The sequence below is a fragment of the Saimiri boliviensis genome, chromosome 13 (assembly GCF_048565385.1).
Source record: "Saimiri boliviensis isolate mSaiBol1 chromosome 13, mSaiBol1.pri, whole genome shotgun sequence".
Taxonomy (NCBI): domain Eukaryota; kingdom Metazoa; phylum Chordata; class Mammalia; order Primates; family Cebidae; genus Saimiri; species Saimiri boliviensis.
In genome coordinates, this window is record NC_133461.1 from 19,341,389 (window position 1) to 19,360,597 (window position 19,209).

The 19,209-nt window shown below is 42.7% G+C and overlaps 1 protein-coding gene and 1 pseudogene across 6 annotated transcripts in view; one reads left to right on the forward strand and one right to left on the reverse strand.

The window, feature by feature from the left end:
• CCBE1 (collagen and calcium binding EGF domains 1) overlaps window positions 1–19,209 on the forward strand; it is a 272,365-nt gene that overhangs the window by 105,383 nt on the left and 147,773 nt on the right. The gene's annotated exons all lie outside the window — the stretch shown is intronic.
• Window positions 10,657–10,775, reverse strand: LOC120361758 (5S ribosomal RNA; annotated as a pseudogene).

Here is a 19,209-nt window from a genome sequence, read left to right on the forward strand (position 1 = left end):
CATGAGTGAGATTAGCTTCCTTTCTCATAGTTAGTGGGCTTTATGGTTTACAAAGCAATTTGGGAAGTACATCTTAATTCTCGGTAACAGTTTCTGTGAAGTTACATTTTTCTGTCCACATGGGTAAAACTTGCCAGCCAGTGAGGTAATCTTTAATTCTAACCTCATGTTCACTAGTTTTTCTTTCTAACAAAACAAATATCTGTTCTTTTTTACCTTAAAGATTTTGTTTCCCATGTTCATGGGTTCCATTTGGTTCTGTTTCATATCTGCCTTCTGTTTTTTCTGGTCTCCAGACTGATTGAAAGTTTGCTATCCCTTCTCAATAAGAAATGTATTTAATATACTTTGCAGAATGCTTTATTTCTTCATCAGGTTGCATGACATGAATTCTCATCTGTCGTGCCTTCAGGTGTTGCTTGCTGGATTTCCTGGGAAGCTCTATAATTTTCATGTGAAATCATCTTACGTGTTTTCGTTGTTGCCCTGGCCTGTCTACGAGAGGGGTGCATAGCATCGAATGGGTCTGAAACTTCTGTTGGAAGTGTGGGCTTTGTCGTGCAGAGGAGGTCCTCTCTGGATGCTGCCCTCCCTTTCAGTGCTGGCCAACTTTTCTTTCTCATTCCAGATGTTCTTTCCTCCTTGGCTGTAGGAGAAGAGTATTACATTTCTGAACATATCTAGGGTTTGAAGAAGGGATATTTTAGGCTTAACGTCAGTCTATTCCTAGCTCATTACTTCTTCCAGGGAGCTTGGTTCTGCTTGTGTCCCAGAGAATGCTTGCTGAAGTGTGCTCAGATACATTTCCTAAACAGAGTAGAGGCCACTCCCCATGGACCAGAGGGTTTTAGCTACTCACCATTATGTTTTTGTATTTCCAGACATGGAGATGCTTCTCGTTCTCAAGAGTGTTTGTGTAGATTTGATTCTCCCCACCCACATACACACACTATTTACATGTACTACTAGCCTCCCTGTGGTTGAAATGGAAGAAAGAGGGTAATCCAGTGGCTCATTCCCTCTTCTTCCCAGAGAGTATCATGTGATAAAAGTTTTCTTTTAAAAACTTGGAGTCCTTTATTGGACTCAACGCTTGAGAAATCTCTTACGACTAAAGTGGAACATGACTATAAAGTTAGGCTGAGCACTTCCCATCCCCATGATACTAGTTTTCGTGTGCTATTTTACAGGTACGTATGTATTTTGCACGTACCTGTATTTTGCATGTATCAAATTTGCAGTGAAATTTTTACTAAAAGGCCAATATTATTACTAAAAGGACAGAATTTCCTCTATTTTGATCTGAACTTTGTGGCAGATTTTTCCAAACCCAAAGTTTACTTCTTTGATTTAAAATTTTATTGTTAGATACTTAAAATCATGGCAGCAGGTTTAGAAGTAGTAGTTGAAATACATGTAGGTAACTTTAAAAAAAACTAAATAGGATATGCCGCTTTGACTGAGTGACAGTTTTTAAAGAATGGTAATGTCTACCTATGTGTATTAAGCTGTTTGTTCAGTGTGATGAAAATGTATGCCTATGATGCACACAATGAAGAATGCAGTACTGGGTGAGGAGTGGATCAGGGTGCCAGGCATCTTCATCTCTTTGTAGTTTGCCTTCCACCTGGGTTTATGATAGCTAAAAAGTTATTTTGCTGATACTTAACAAAATAAGATGTTTTGCCACTTTTCACCTCTGATTGGAGAAGCTAGAATTTGGGATTCCTAAAAGTGGTTCTAAGCAAATCCCAATGGATTTGATTTTCACTCATCCACCAGTTATTTTCTGAACTTCTGGGACAAGTAAAACCCTGAGCTTGGTTTTGGGAATTCAGTGGTAGCCCAACAGGACTCTTATTTTTAAGAATCGTGCAGTCTTGGTGGAGAGGCAGATCATAATCAGGCAGTCTCCCAATAAATGTAAAATGGCCATTGTGATTTTAGATAGCATTGAAGTGCCATGAAAGTGATTACATGGGAGATAAGAGTGCTTATAACAGAGACTTGGATACACAGGTAATTATCCAAGAGGGTATCCTGGAGCAGATGACACTTATGAGTTCTGAAGGGTGAACCAGGGCGATTCCATGTGGAGGGAACATGTCGAAGACTTTTTGGCTGGAAGGAGCATAGCAGGCTGCTGCAGAATCTAAAGCAGGCCAGCGTGGCTCCAACTTGGACAGCCAGGAGGTCATGAGCCATGGTGCATCTTGCAAACCCGGTGAAGGGCAGTACATAGGTTGCTTTCTGATCCTTTGCCTTACAGTGACAGGAAACCATTAACTTGCCAGTCTCAAGCAGGAGAGTCATAGAACAAACTTGTCTTCTGAATGGATGCTCTCAGAATACATATGAAGGCTTTGAGTTTGTGTAGTAGTGCGTTCTTGCATTGCTATTCAGAAACACCTGAGACTAGGTCATTCATAAAGAAAAGAGGTTTAATTGGCTTGTGGTTCTGCAGACTTTCAGAGAGCATAGCAGCTTCTGCTTCTGGTGAGACGTCGGGAAACTTTGACTTGTAGTGGAAGCTGAAGAGGGAGCAGGCATCTTACATGGTGAAGCACACGCAGAAGCAAGAAGGGGGAGGTGCTACACACTTTGAACAACTACATCTCGCAAGAACTCTGTCACAAGAGCAACACTAGGGGGGTGATGCTAAACCATTAGAAACCACCCCCATGATCCAGTCACTTCCCACTAGACCCCACCTCCAGGACTGAGGATTACATTTCAGCATGACATTTGCATGGGGACACCGTTCCAAACCATATCATTTTGTTTAAAGGGTCCGAAGGAAAAGGCAGCCCTTAAGACCAGAAAATTGTCCTCCTCTGTGTGGAAAGATCTCTTTTCAGCTCAGTAGTTGCAGACACACACACACACACACACACACACACACACACACACACACGGAGCAGTGACAGTAAGGCCTTCGGCTGCTATTTACAGGGGAGAAACTTTTTTCCTCCTAATAATCTCAAGGGAAATTGGTTTGTATCACCCTTGAGAAAAAGGGCATTGGGCATTTGGTAATGAAAAGCTAAAACCAAAGGGCGGCACGTTCTCACCTTGTTGTGCCTCTTGGGCACAGTTTTCCCCTCTACCTCCTCCTACCCCCAGGAACAGTTATAGTCAAATCAGTGGAAGAAATGTCAGAAATAGCAGGCATTGAAATGGACAGCTGGAGAAGTGCCTTAAAGTTCCTCTTCATCCATGAGAATCTCTAATTTTATATCTTCAGTAGAGTTTAAGTTACATTTTCTCTTTTTCTGTGGGCTTACAGTTAGAGCTGAAAGCGTAAGTTTCAATTTAGTAAAAGGGCTTAACTGGGAGAGCCCATCCATGTGCTGAGTTCAGGTGATGAATCAAATACAGGGTTAGAAATTAGCCTTAAAAAATGGTTACCAGCCAGGTGCAGTAGCTCATGCCTATAATCCCAGCACTTTGGGAGACCCAGGTGAGAGGATCACTTAAGCCCAGGAGTTCGAGACCAGCCTGGGCAACATAAATCCCATCTATACAAAAAAATGTTTAAAAATTTAGCTGGGTGTGGGGGTGCATGCCTGTAGTCAGTCACAGCTGTTGAGGAGGCAAAGGGATTTGCTCAAGCCCAGGAGTTGGAGGCTGCAGTGAGCTGTGATTGTGCCACGCACTTCAGCCTGGGTGACAGCCTGCCTGCCTTAAGGAAGAAAAAGTTACCATGTCTCTGAAAATTGGACTTTTTTCTTTATGAAATTACATAATCACTTCACAGTTAGCAAATTGAGTATTAGTTTTTACCTTGTTATAAAAGAGTTTGCATTCTTTCAGGAGCAGGGTAGAAAGTAACTGAAAGAGGTTGGGTGTGGATGGGAGTGGCTGGTGGCCATGCTGAGCTATTGGGGCTGATCTTGCTGCTGTCAGGCTCAGCAAGGGCTCCCTTCCCCGATCAATGCTCCAGGGCGTGTGTGATACGGAGTTGAAGAGCTTGAGTTCTTAAGCCAAGAGTCTCTTGCCTCAGTCTCCGGCAAAAGTCGCCAAATAAAATCTTGGTCTGTTTGCACAAAACAGTTTAAACTCCAGTTTTTTTCTTATCAAGTACTGGGCATTCGTGGTGTGGTCTGGTGATTATGATTAGACTGGTACCTGCTCAGCTGAGTAAAGCCTCACGTTTGGACAACATCACCTCTGAAGTCTAAGACCCTAGAAGAAATCAGTGGAAGTGGCATGGTCTTGGGTCACCTTGCAATTCTCTTTTGTTCGTGACAAGTACACAAGTTCAGGAGAAAGCATAAGGAAGTTAAATGAGGGGGAGAGGTGGTAAAGAAGACCTCATAGGAGAAATTGCTTTTGAGCCAAACCTTAAACAATGGGTAGGATTTAGCCTGGCGAAGACAGAGGAAGAGAGCTTTCCAGAAGGAAGAGGAGCACCCTAGTCTGAGGCACAGTGGCAGGCCAGCCAAGTGGGTCCAGAGGTTTTGTGAGAAGAACAGGAGCCCTATACCTGGAGGGGGTCTTAGAACCAGGTGGTAACCTTTAGTTTTCCCCTTTCATCTTTACACTTGGCCCATGGTTCCTAAGGAAAGTCAGGATTGTCAGCAACAAGACAAGGCAGAGAACCGAAAACACTAAATGGAACTGCTGCTGTGTTGGATAAGACACTTGGACGCAGTGGTTCTCGGCTGGGAGTTGGGGGCTTTTGGCAATATCTGAGATGGTTTTCTTGTCACAAGTCTAACAAACGCTACTGACATTTAGTAGGTGGATACCGGGAGTTCTGCTAACCATTCTACAGTGTTTAGAACAGCCTTTCCAGCTCCAGTTAAGAAGTGTCTGGCCCCAGTATAAATAATACAGAAGTAAAGAATGCTGTAGTTGTTGGTATATTTAAAGAAACCACAAAGCCCCCTTTTATTCTTCTTTTTCTTAGGTTACTGAAAATGTTAGGAACTGAGAGCTATTTCTAAGCATAGGAAGATGAGAATGTGCTTTACCACCTAGTGAATCTGGGTTTTTCCAAACTATAGTCTGCTAGTTACCATTGAGCATAGCTCCTACTCCTGTTATCCAATATCTCTTACTTTGGGTCTTTTCTTTTTCTGTTGTTTTTTGTTTCTTTTTGTTTTGTTTTGTTTAGAGACAGAGTCTCGCTTCGTCACCAGACTGGAGTGCAGTGGCGTGATTTTGGCTCACTGCAATCTCTGCCTCCTGGGTCCGAGCCATTCTCCTGCCTCAGCTTCCTGAGCACTTGGGATTACAGGTGCATACCACTATACCCAGCAAGTTTTGTATTTTTAGTAGAGATGGGGTTTCACCATGTTAGCCAGGATGATCTCGATCTCGATCTCCTGACCTCATGATCTGCCTGCCTTGGCCTCCCAAGGGGCTTTTCTTTTCAAGAGAGCTGAGACCACATTAGTGAGAATGCCTTGAACGTTTTCCATAAGAAATAAAAAGCCTATCTGATAAGGTTATATTTATCCTGTCAACATATATTCTATTTCGCCTCCCCTCAGTGTCAAGGAGTATGAAACACTGTCATTTCAGTTTCAGAGGTGTTGGCAACTGATGATGCTCAAGTTAAAGGAAATAAACTAATCAAAGGAAGCAGCAGAGCTCTGGCGTGTCTCCTTATCCATGGGAGAGATGGTTTCTAATGGAAAGCACTCAGAGGTGGATTAAAGTCGCAGGCCAGGCCCCCCAAGTCTGGCCAGCATGTCATAGCCACTTGCACGTTCTCTAGTCGCTCACAGACGTGTGGCATTACCGCAAGAGCTAGATTCCTTCTTTCCACAGGAATTCTTTTCCACTTTCATTTTGTTTTTAAAATTTTTGACTTAATAGAAAATGTTGGAAGCGAGTAAACACTCCCATGGAAAAAGCAAGAACTGGGTCAGGATCCCCCACCCTCACTCAGACACCAACTCCCACTTTGGGCAAGTCGCTTTACATTTCAGGGACTCCCTTGCCTGATATCACAGATACGAATGTTGAACTACATTCTTCCCAGGATTTTCCAACCCTAAGGCTTTCCATTGTGAACCCTGACTATCTGACACAGGTCTCAGTTAATTTAGAAAGTGTATTTTGCCAAGGTTGACGACACATGCCCGTGACACAGCCTCAGGAGGTCCTGGCTACATTTTGGGGGGACATGGACATCAATCAATGTATGCAACATGAACATTGATTCAGTCCAGAAAAGGCAGGACAACTCAAAGTAAAGGCAGGATCACTCGAAGTAAAGGCAGGACAACTCGAAGCGAGAGGGGACTTCCAGGTCATAGGTAGATTAGAAGCAAATGGTTGCATTATTTTGCGTTTCTGATTAGTGTCTCCAGAGGATGTGATCAGATATGCATTTGTCTCAGCAAAGGGGTGACTTTGAAGAGAACAGGAGGCAAGTTTGCCCTAAGCAGTTCCCAGCTTAAATTTACCCTTTAGCTTAGTAATTTGGGGGCCTCAGAATTTTCCTTTCATTCTATAATAGAGCAACAACTGGCTTTCCTCTTTTAGACTTAGTTTTCCCTCTTTGGCTTTCATGGAAGATACATCCTATTGGAATCAGATGTGATTTGCTCTTCTCAAATTATGGAAAAGAGAGGAGCTTCAGGATGGTTCATTCTTAACGAGGTTCTTCCATCCCGGAGGCGTATTTCTGTTCATGTGCTCAGCCACAGCCATTGTTCCAGGGGTGAAGGTGGTAGGTAGCTCAGTATGTTCCGGCGTGTTCCGTCTCAATCAGGGAAAGTAGGGTTGGCGTGCACTGCCAGTAAAGCAAATAAAAATCCCGGGACAAGGAATTGAAATCGCTCAGGGATAGTCTGGGACAGATCTCAGGGACAGAAACACAAACGCAGTAAGAACCTAACATCCCGTTCTGTTAGCATGCTCCAGGCAGTTGGCTGCCACCACAGAGCATGTAGAGACTGACGAGGGTCCTCTGGAATTGTGTGTTGTGTGAAGTGGAACTGTTACCATGAATGTGGACAAATGCGTTACAAAATAAAATACAATTAAAATTGTCTTTGATTGGAACCAGAATGATAGTAGTTTCTAATCTTGGCTGCAAATGGAGAAGGTTTTTAGGTGTCCAATGCTTAGGTGACATACCAGGACCTCCGAATGAGAATCTCTGGGGCTGAGACATAGGAATCTGTGTTTTTTAAAGATCCCTGTGTGACTCTAGTGTTGAGCTGATACGGAGAATAGCTGATCTTCGGAAATGTTTATCAGATGCCTGATCAATGTCCTGTCTGTACGTACATGGAACTGTGAATTGTTGCTTATTTCATTTGCCTGCAGTATTTCCTTTTGTTATCCTAGCTAGTTTTAGCAAATCTAGAGGCTGAACGGTGCATTTATCAAATACACAATTATAACAGTTGTCAAAAAACTCGCCTGTCAAGGCTTTGTTGAGGGGATTCTTGAGTTTTAAGAGAAGTTGGATAGGAAATCACCTAGTATTCTGAGAACCTGCAACTCATTGATTTAGGCTTCAATAGGGCTGAAATTTGTCTTTTAGCTGGTAATATAACAAACATCTATGTTGGTACTGTGACTTCTATGTCTTTACATTTTTTCTGACAAAAACAAGTATCTTCTATTGAAGCTATTTTAGCTCTGTGGATTGGCTTTCCCTTGTGAGGAATTCATTCTGGTCAATTCGTGTTATTGATTTTTTTCTGTATTTACATCTGTGCCAAATTTCATACAGTAACACTACAACTGCCTCATTTGTGTGTTGAACCAATAAAACACATGGCATATGTGCCCATGTACATGCATAGGCTTGTCTTTTATGTCTCTGCCCATTTATTCATGGAAACATATGGAATTGATTCTTCAAAATCCACAAATTCTTACTAACACATCTTTCTACTGGCAGACAGATTTGACCATATTTTCATCAAGTGTGATCTCAAATGTCTGGGGTAGACTTTATGATTCAGCTTAAGAAACTGGGGAACGGCAGGACTGCCATCAATCAAGGGCAGCTTAAGCTAGTCCCTTGTGTCTTCCCAGGGGCCTTTTCTTTTATTAAATTAATCGTCAACCCCCTCTGCACTGCCAGACTTGGTTTTTGTTGGAGAGGAAGCCAACTCCAGCTGGAACTGCTGCCTGGAGACTTAGAGCAGCCTCTGAGGTTGAGCTGCCATCTGGTGACCCCACAAAAGCTTTTCTCCCTAAGTTGGCATGGGCCCCAAGCATGTGTTCAGTGCTCAGGCTTTTCTCTCTCGAACTTCACCATCCCTTTCCCATTTTCTTTCAGATCCAGGACAGCTAAATACTCTCAGACACATACCCACCGCAAACACTTCTGCATCTCCACAAACACAAGTTCACATGAGGACCCTTCGGAGAAGGAAATAAAGTATTAGATTTCTTTGAGGTGCCAGCCAGCTGGCCTGTAGCTTAGTACCAGGTTTTCTTTTGGTCCTGAGCATAGAGGCGTATCTGTGTCCAGGGTCAAGTTCAGAGACAGAAGGGATTAGGGAGCAGTCAGAAAAAAAAATAGCTCTTTCAGGTAGGTAAAACCCATTATGCAGACTTGCTGGTATTCTCACTTCAAAAAACAGCAAACAGATCTTTAGGGAATGGCACAGTCTGGGCGAGACATGCATGGATTCTGAACAAACGGATGCATTTCAGCTCCTCGGTGTTTCTGAAGTCATTTGTTTGGCACCAAGATAGAAGCCTTGGAGGGAGCGACAGGCTGGCAGAGCAAGTAGACGGGGCATGGCTGGGTAAAGAAACCTCACTCACAGCTCATCATTGTAGGGAGGCAGCAAAAGCAATTTAATTCCACATTTAGTCACAAGCAAAATAAAGGCAATAGGGGGCAGCTTTTAGTCTTACAGCTTTCTCCACTATGGCTTTGCCCCCGTCATAAACTTCTCGGTTTCTGACATGTCTTAGGCATTGTCCCCATTTAACATGAATATTTATACCAAAGCTGTTTATTGACAAAAATACTTACTGACTTGAATGTTGTCGTGAATGTCAAGTGTAATGAGCTACTTTAAAAACAGCCATCTGAATGGTGCAGCCATTTCAGAAAACAGTGACATTTTCTTAGGATGTTCCACTTAACATTCATCAAGTGCCCTGGCAGCTCTGCTCTCGAGTACCCAAGTGACATGAGAATTTGTTCATATACACACAAAAAACTTGTATGCATATATTTATAGCAGCTTGACTTGTAACCTCCAAAACCTGGACACAAGCCGAATGCCTTTCATCTGGGGAATGCCTGCTGCTTTGGTACATCCATAACAGGAACACTCACTCAGTAATAAAATGGAACGTACACACATGAATGGATCTTAAATGCAAGAACATGAGTGATACTTTCTTTTTCCTTTTTGTTTTGTTTTGTTTTGTTTTGTTTTGTTTTGTTTTGTTTTGTTTTTTGAGGCAGAGTCTCCTGTCGCCCAGGCTGGAGTGAAAAAAAATGAATGCAAAAGACTAGTAACGACTGTATGATTCCACTTCTGTGACATTCTTACAAAGGAAAAATTAGAGAAAAGTAATCAGTGTTTGCCTGGGGCTGGAGGGAAAGGCGTTAATGAAAGGGACTTGGGGGGTTATGATGATGTTCCGTATCTGGTTTGTGCTGGTAGTTACTGGCTGTATACTTAACTATTCTGGCAGAACTCCACCTGTGCGAGGTGGGTGAGGTGGGAGGGGCTCTTACCCAGCACGACCTGCTCTAGGCATGAGAGTTGTAGTTGCCATTGTGGATTATGACAGGTCCTCTGGATGATTACCTATAATCACTGCAACTTTGGGCACATCAATGATGGCCAAAGGATTGGTTAATAAAGACCAAAGACACATGAATGAAATGAGAACTGTGCAGTAAACTTAACTGTAACATTCACAAGACTCTACAAGGGTCACCTGGTCTGTATTCTCTTTCTCCTTTCAAATTCTGCCATCCTTGTCAACATTGATCATATTGTGTTAGTCTGTATTAGATATTTCTAGCTTCAAAATCCTGACTGTAAGTTGAACATTCTCAGTCTGAGGACGCTTTTATTAAAATATCTAATCATTATTCCTGTAGGTTTGTCCCGAACGCTGACCACCAGCTTTGCAGATAACCTAGGAAAGGGTGCACTTTCCCCTTGACCTTGTTCTGCTCTTCCACCTTTGGCCCTGTGATTTGCACCTGAGGCAGTCTCCCTCTTTGCATGTTTTGCATTAATTTTTGTGGCAGGTGGGAGTGTGGATTAGTTTGCTAGGGCTGCCATTAAAAAGTGCCACCAACTGGGTAGCTCACAGAGGAGAGATTTATTGTCTCATGGTTCTAGAGCTGGAAGTGTGAGATCCAGGCATCAGCGAGGTTGGTTCCTTCTGAGGACTGCGTGGAAGATGCTGCTCCAGGTCTGACCCCACCTTCCAGAGGTTTGTTAGCCATCTCTGGTTTTCCTTGGTGTGTGAGACAATCACTCTGATCTCTGTATTTATCCTCACATGATGTGTTCCCTGTGTGCGTGTCTCTGCATCCAAATATCCCCTTTTGGTAAGGATTGGATTAGAGACCCACCCTTTTTCAGTAAGACTTCATCTTCCTAATTACATCTGCAACAACCTACTTTTCAAAATCATATTCTGAGGTCCTGGGGATTAGGACTTTGACATACATGAATTTTATTTTATTTTTTAAATAGCATATGGCACACGGTATTCCCAGGCAGTCTCCCATCCAAGTACTAACCAGGTCCAACCCTGCTTAGCTTCTGAGATCAGACAAGATCAGGCGCGTTCAGGGTGGTATGGCTGTAGACTGCGTATGTGAATTTTAGAGGGACACGATTCAACCCATAACAGAGTGCATTCGTTTTTAACAGGAGGAAGAGTTTGTCCTCAACCCCAGACAAACACATGAATGCCACGAGACCTACCTACCTAACAAAGCCAAATACCTTACCAGGCTGCAGTATAATAGAGAATATCCCTGCAGCTCTGCTTCATGAAAGTTACATCAACTGGCACATTTTTAATTTAAATTTTCTTCCTCAAAAATAGAGTATAGAAGTTTTTTAAGGTTATATTTTTGTGGAATGTACGTGGAGAGTTAAGATGAAACAACTTTTGGGTGGAAGTTTGTGAAATATTTGTGGTTTTGTCCCAATTTACAACAAGCCTTGTTAGGGTAATACAATTTCTACGACAATATTGTAGATGTAGATCCTGTCTCTCCAATACACCACATTGGCCATTCATTTCCTGTAAGTGTGACTTACTAAGATGTTTTATGGTACTGCCGTGAGCTTACGTTTCAGATCTTCAGTTTCTTTCAGCTAAATTATTGGAAGTTCTAAACTAAAGAAACTTTTTGGGCAAGTAGCCATGTTATAAATTCTTTGAAATCATTGCACCTGTGGTCTGTTTCAGAATCACCATGCTCTAATCTAGACTCACTGAAAAAGCCATCTAACATTACTATAATCAGATCTCATGGGAAACACTAGTGTGAGCGAGGGATGCCTAAACTCTGAATATTGTCAGGAGTTACTTGGCACCTGTGTAGCCTTTTTTATTCCCAGCTGCTGTTCCATTTGTGCCTTGTAGCGCAGATAGAACATGGTCTATTTGAAATGGGGGAAAACTGAAGAACCAGAAGAGCATTTAGAATCATAGTTATTTTTAAGAATTTGACAGTGCATTCATTTAGCAAAAAATATAGTTAATACCTCGTACTTGAAAATATTTTAAAAATTGGCATTTCCTGTCCTTGAGATGCTCCCGGTGAAATGGGAAAGCTAGGGATGTAAATAGATGAATCATTTACTACACCATATGGAATATTGAAAGCACAGGTTAACTTCTGTAGGATTCTGGATGTTTAAGGCAGTGACTCTAACTTGTGGTAATGATAGTACAGCAATATCTCTATTTTCTACTTGTGAAGGTATGGCAGTAGGATTGAAAATAATTCTTGTAACTTCCTTGATTTTGTTTTTTTTTCTCTGTACTTTCAACGAAGTTATTTCAACTAAAATGGTGAGAAAAGTGTAGTGTGAATGTCTTGGAGACTTGGGGTTAAAAATTAGAGTTGGGGCTCTGTATTGGTCAGGAGTCCTGAGAGAAACAGAACCAACAAGATACCTAGAAAGAGTAATTTATTTTAAGAAATCAGCTCACACAATTGATGGCACTTAGTCAATTAAAACATAGGGTCAGCTGGAGATTGAAAAAAGAGTTGATACTGCAGTCTTGAGTCTGAAGACTGGAAACACAGGCAGGTTTTGTTTTGCTGTCTGGAGGTGGGAGTTTTTCTTCAGTAAGCCTCAGTGTTTGCTCTTAAGGTCTTCAACTGATTGTATGAGTCCCATTCACAATCTTTTTTTTTTTTTTTTTTTTTGAGACGGAGTCTCACTCTATTCAGACTGGAGTGCAGTGGCACACTTCCCGCTCACTGCAACCTCTGCCTTTCAGGTTCAAGTGATTCTGGTGCCTCAGCCTCCCAAGTAGCTGGGACTACAGGTATGCAACACCATGCCTGGCTAAGTTTTGTATTTTTGGTAAAGTTGGGGTTTCACTGTGTTGGCCAGGCTGGTCTTGGCCTCAAGCGATCTGCCTGCCTTCGTCTCCCAAGTGCAGGGATTACATGTGTGAACCACTGTACCCGGCCCTATCCACATTATTAAAGGCAATATACTTCACTCAAAGTCTACTGATACTGGATGTTTATCACATCTTAAAATGTCTTTACAGCAACACCGAGACTAGTGTTTGTCCAAACAACTGGATGCCTTGGTCTAACCAGATTGACACACAAAATAAAACCATCTTAGGGACACACATGTATACTCTTTAATGTCTTCAAGACATGGCATCCTCACTGAAGCACACATGTTCTGACAAGTCTTAGTTTATTTTTGTGAAAATGATCCTGGGGTTCAGTTTCAGCTGCCTGTCCTCTGAAGGCTGTTCCTGCCTCTCTATTCAGCAAACATATCTATGTTTGCTGAACTCTGAAAGTGAATAAGGTTAACCCAAGCAACCCGTAGAAATTATGCTTATTTGCATATTTTGACATTTCTCATAAAGCAGACTTTTTGAATAATGTGATATAAAAGGGTGATAGAGGATATTAAGAAGGAAAATTATTATACAGTGATTTTCTTCCTTGAAGTATTTCATTTGGCCGCATTATTAGATCAATCTGTGGTAAAGTCTGTTGTGCCATTTCACATGGTTTTAATTATGTTACAGAAAACCCATATGATATTCTAGAATCTCAAAAAATCGATCTGTAATAACAGGAAATCCGGGACCTTTTTTATGTAGTCTGTTTATAACAACAATTGGTTCCAGCTTCACAGGGTAAGGGGGAGAACCCATAAAATTTGCGACAGCTACAATAACACTGCCTTGGCTCGATGAAAGTCAAAAGCAAGCTGATTGAGGGATTGATTTGATACTGCAAGACATTTTTTAAAAAAACATGCATTCACTCACTGTTAGGGGCTTCATGGTTTATTTGTTTCATGCTTAGTAACTATGAAAATGCCAGCAAATGCCAAGTAAAAAGTTCTTTTCATTTTTATTTTCTTCCCCAGATACCATCTTTGCCAAAACAACCACAACAAAAACCCATTTTGGTGTCAACTCTTGCTCATTCTGAAAAGGTTGTAGGCTATTCCTGGGGTTCTCCAGAGACTAAAGTCTAGCCTGGAATCTCCAGTAGTCTAAAGGGTGAACTCTATCTAAACAACACTTGCTACCAGCTCTCGTTAAAATCCAGATTGATGAGGCCCACCCCTAGAATTTCAGATTCAATAGGTCTTGGCTGAGGCCTGAGAACGTGCATTTCTAATTCCAAAGTAGGGATCATAATTTGAGAGAATAATTTTTCTGTATGTATGAGATAAAAACATATTAGGTTAAATCAACCTCATTATAACCCTCCATATGTTTATAGATTTCCTATTTCATCCATATGTTTATTCATTTTAGTATTTCATGGGACTACTATAAGGATAGATTTTTAAAAATCATTACTATCAAAGACCTTAACATCTATTTTTTTTTAAAACAAGAAGAAACACATAAGGAAAAGTTACGTAATAATGTAAAGAAATAATATATGATTACTTGCCAAATGCTTCAACCTTTCCTGATGCCATTAGCAAGTTAATTTCTAAAAGGAACTGAGTTAATTCTGGCTTGTTCTCCTGTTGACCCCAAAAAGGAGCACATTTCACTCTTAGGGACTGACTGCTATTATACTCAGGAGGGCAAGGGTGAATTTCTGGCTGAAGCTCACGTGTTGCAACTCAGCAGTTGACTTGCTCTTGTGATGGAGCATGAAATTGAAGCAATATGGCTTCCAGCTGAAGGACCAGCTTTGTGGGATTCAGGCCCAGGGCACTGCTAGGGGACCATGTGAATGACAGAGGCTCTGATGTCTCGATTTTCATCCTGGTTGGTGGGCAGCCTAGGGCATGTCCGGCTCTCCTGGAGCCAGTGTTCTGGGATTCCACTCTGATTCCCTGACTCAGCAGCAGTTCTGCCCTTTGTCCTTTCTGAAAACTTCACACACAGAGCAATTTAATATCACATTAATGAGCTGCCTGAGGCCCTGGGGAGGTCCTGTCCCCACCCCCCCCACCCCCCAGCACATCTCCAGGAATGACTTCCCTTTCATTTTCTGGAAGGTCACTGCCCTGGCAGTATCACAGAAAACTCTCCTTCCCCTCACTGTGATCTCAGGGATCCTGGTGGCTAGTCTTGCTTACAGCCATCTGGAGCTTACGTCAAATCCAAGAGAATGTATGCAGAGTCTCGCAGAATGCGGAAGTGTGACAGCCTGCAGACCAGAGACAGACACGGTATCCTTAGGCATCATTGATGCCCCTCATCAAAAACTGGCGGCTGACTAGCTTAAGTACTGGCACTGGGGCCTGGCCTTCAAAGCCCCTTCCTGGGGAGCCAACGGTCCCTCTGAGGGTGGTCCCACTTGACCTCAGCAAACATTTTGTGTGTCTTTTGTGTGGGTTCTTGTCCCCCTCACCCTCTCCTTTGTGGGCCGTGTTTGATGGCCGCACTGGTCAGTGGTGTGCAGCTTCCTACTTAACTCTTCATCTCGGCGTGATCTAGGGGAAGTTCCCCATCCTAGGCTAGATGCAAGCTCCTAAAGGAAATGATGATACTTTACCCTTTGCCATTTCCCACCACATTGGACACAACGTGGAGTGGGTGTACAGGAAGAACTTGTCAAATGACAGGCAAATGAAGAGCAGATCTTCAAAAGTAGAAACGACTTTGCCCATTCTATTTAAGAATGAGAGAAAGAATTTGCAGAATCTGGCATTATCTGAGTAGTGATACCTGCCTAAGAAAAGGGAGCTGAGGCTGGGTGCAGTGGTTCACACCTCTTACCCCAGTGTTTTGGGAGACCCAGGAGGGAGGATCGCTTGAGGCCAGGAGTTTAAGGCCAGACTGGGCAACAGAGCAAGACCCCATCTCTACAGAAACAAAATTAGCCTGGCATGGGTGGGTGTGTACCTGTAGTCCCAGCTACTTAGGAGGCTGAGGTGGGAGGATCACTTGAGCCTGCGACTTTGAAGGCTATGATTGATTGTGCTACTGCACTTTCACCTGAGCCATAGAGCAAGACCCTGTGTCTTTTTTTTTTTTTTTCCTAAGGGCAGGAGGAGCTTGAATTGCTAAAAATAACATCTGTTTCCAACATTCTGTAAATAAGAATTTCGGCTTTGTGCCTTGTTTTGACTCTAAATTACTAGATGTGTCATTTCAGCTACTTCCTCTTTGACACTGTTTTCTTATCTGTAAACTGGGAATTTTATCTAGCTTGCAATGCTGTTGGAAAAATGAAAGGAATTGATGAATGGGTGCAAAAGATAAATCAACTAATGGATAGTTCATTGGCATCTGAAGTCTAATAAGTGTTCAACATATCTATTTTTATTACCAGATGTACCATTTTTAGGACCAACTGCTAGTAAAATCGGCATCAGTTGAAGCAACAGATTTGAAGGGAGTCTTGGGTTTCTGGTAAGCTGGTACAATAAAGCGCTTAATGTCTTCTTAGTGGGCCACAGCTTACCCAGCCCCGTGAGGCAGATTCTATAGCTTTTCTAGATTGGGTTGCTGGAGCTGGGGGAGAATTTTTTGAATAAAAGAGAGCGGAATTGAACATTGTTCAGAGTTAACCCGAGATGAACCCCTCTGCAGAGGGGAAAGGGAAGTAGGTTTGAGAGTGGAAACAGCCAGTGAAGAGGGAAGGTCTGTGAGTGTAGTGGGTGAGAGCACACTCAGGCAGGACTTGAGGGTGGAGATGGCAGGTGGGAGGTTCAGTTGGCGAGATGTCCGCGGATGGAGAGAACTCATGCCCTGCCTGTGTCCTTTATGTGAATCAGCTTGTTGTGAGATTCTAGCCTACCCCAGTGATAGGCACACTCTCCACTCTGACAGATGGGCAGAGGTGGCCAAGTGCCCACCTGCAGGGCTCACCTTGGCTCGATACACTCCCATCCCAGAAGCTGAGGCCAGCAGCTGGGGAAGGAGACACATGACCATCTGATGACATTGAGCTGGACTGGGCCACTTACAGCATGCACTGTTTTTGATCTTTGCAGGTAAACTGAGCAGATGCTGCTGGTCTTCTAAAAGACTAGTTCCAAGTTGCTTTAGTTTAGCCATCTTCTCCCTAGTTCTCATGATCACGAAAGGGAGTAATCAAAAGGCTTATGTTATTAGACAGTCTCTCGAAACCTTGCTAAATAAAAAAGAAAATAGTTCATTGATTCTTCTTGGAGGTCGAGTGGGAAAAGGTGCTCAAACGTCTGTTCACCAATGCTCTTTCCAGAAGTCTTGGGGAGAAGTAATACCAGGTGCTTTCAATCACTTCTGTACTAAACTTGCCACTCACCTGTCTGGCTGTCCCGGTCCGGTCCCTTTACACAGTCTCTGCAGTAGCTAGTCATTGAACAGAGCAGAGGCAGGGATTGTGGCTTATGTTTTTCTTATAAACCACATGAGTGGCTTGTGGCTTATAAGCATTGTTACAGCATGGCAGAACCTCACATTCTGTCAAAAAAAAAAAAAAAAAAAAGAATGGGCCTCTTATTTCTGCCAGGTAATTTGAAGTATCAGGACTTGGAGAGGTTCAGGTTTGGAAAGTGCCAGAAGAACCCCTGTAGAAACCCATTCGTGACCTGAAAAGGATTCTCCTAACTGGTTCTTTCTATATGAATTCAGACTTTAAAAATAGAAAAAGAATAGCTGCTACAGCAATTTCTAAAAATCTATGAGCAAGAAGAAAGTTCAAAAACAGGCCGGGCATGGTGGCTCAAGCCTGTAATCCCAGCACTTTGGGAGGCCGAGGCGGGTGGATCACAAGGTCAAGAGATCGAGACCATCCTGGTCAACATGGTGAAACCCCGTCTCTACTAAAAATACAAAAAAAATTAGCTGGTCATGGTGGCACGTGCCTGTCATCCCAGCTACTCAGGAGGCTGAGGCAGGAGAATTGCCTGAACCCAGGAGGCAGAGGTTGCAGTGAGCCGAGATCGCGCCATTGCACTCCAGCCTGGGTAACAAGAGCAGAACTCTGTCTCAAAAAAAAAAAAAAAAACAAATGAAGAGAATTTTAAAATAGAACAATTTCAAAAGAGCATTAGGAAGGGGATTGATGCTTTTGTATGTGGTATGTGTCTGCTGATAAAACCTGGAGGGAGTTGTTGGGTCTGCTTTAAATCTGCACACTGTTGGCAATGACTTTATGCATGATAGTCTTTATCCCAGTCAGTAACAGAACAATGTGGGGTAGTGGTGAGCAAAGTCACGTAGTCGGCAAGTCTTGAATAGAGTTTGAGACAATTTTAGGCAGTGCATAGGAGATCAACAGCCCTGAAAAACATGACACACAGAAGGGACATCAGTGACCAGCAGAGCATGGATCACTGGTAGAATCGCTACATTAAAACACCACTTGGGTTACTGCGTGGGAGGGATCTCGGGGTGAAGTCAAGGGAAAAGCATGACTGCAATCATTTGCTTCCTTGTCACTGTCTAACTGGATTTCCCCATTAGCTGACTTAGGCACACAAACAAGAAATGTCTAATGAAATAGAGTAGATAAAAGAAAATGCGGCTGGGCACAGTGGCTCAAGCCTGTAATCCCAGCACTTTGGGAGGCCAAGGCGGGTGGATAGCCTAGGTCAAGAGTTAAAGACCAGCCTGGTCAACTGGCAAAACGTTATCTCTACTAAAAATATGAAAAAAAAAAATTAGCCGGATGTGATAGCGGATGCCTGTAATCCCAGCTACTTGAGAGGCTGCGGAAGGATAATCCCTTGAACCTGGGAAGCAGAGGTTACAGTGAGCCGAGATCATGCCATAGCACTCCAGCCTGGGCAACAAGAGTAAAACTCTACCTCAAAAAAAAAAAAAATGTCTAAAACCTCTTTCAATAAGTCCAGACATTAGGACGAGAGGCTACCTTAGAAATCCCATCACCTCTTCGCTTCCAGTTGGAGGGGAAATAATCTGCAGAATGATTTGTGGTACTAACATGGTAGCTTTATGAGGCTTGTCCTTTAAAAAGAATTTTACATAGTTTATCTTAATTGTTCATTTCACCCTGACTTTCCTCTTTGTTCTCTCTCAGTGTCTTATGAGGCTTTAGAGATTTTTTTTTCTTTTTTTTTTTTTTTTGGCAGCTAGACATTCCAGGAAGAAACTATCATTTTTTTTTTCCTTGGGTGTTGGGGCAGCAGCCGGGTGAGGGGGAATAAAAGAAAGAGTGGTGAGAGCATTTAAGAAGCAAATGTTGCCGGGCATGGTGGATCAAGCCTGTAATCCCAGCACTTTGGGAGGCCGAGGCGGGTGGATCACAAGGTCAAGAGATCGAGACCATCCTGGTCAACATGGTGAAACCCCGTCTCTACTAAAAATACAAAAAAAAATAGCTGGGCATGGTAGCGCATGCCTGTAATCCCAGCTACTCAGGAGGCTGAGGCAGGAGAATTGCCTGAACCCAGGAGGCGGAGGTTGCGGTGAGCGGAGATCGCACCATTGCACTCCAGCCTGGATAAGAAGAGGGAGACTCCATCTCAAAAAAAAAAAAAAAAAAAAAGAAGCAAATAGCCAGCTGCATTGTCAGTGGTGGTATTTCTTAATAGGAGGATTTAGGGACTTCATTAATGTGTTCAGATAAGATTAGCAGCATTTGCAAACATGATCTTT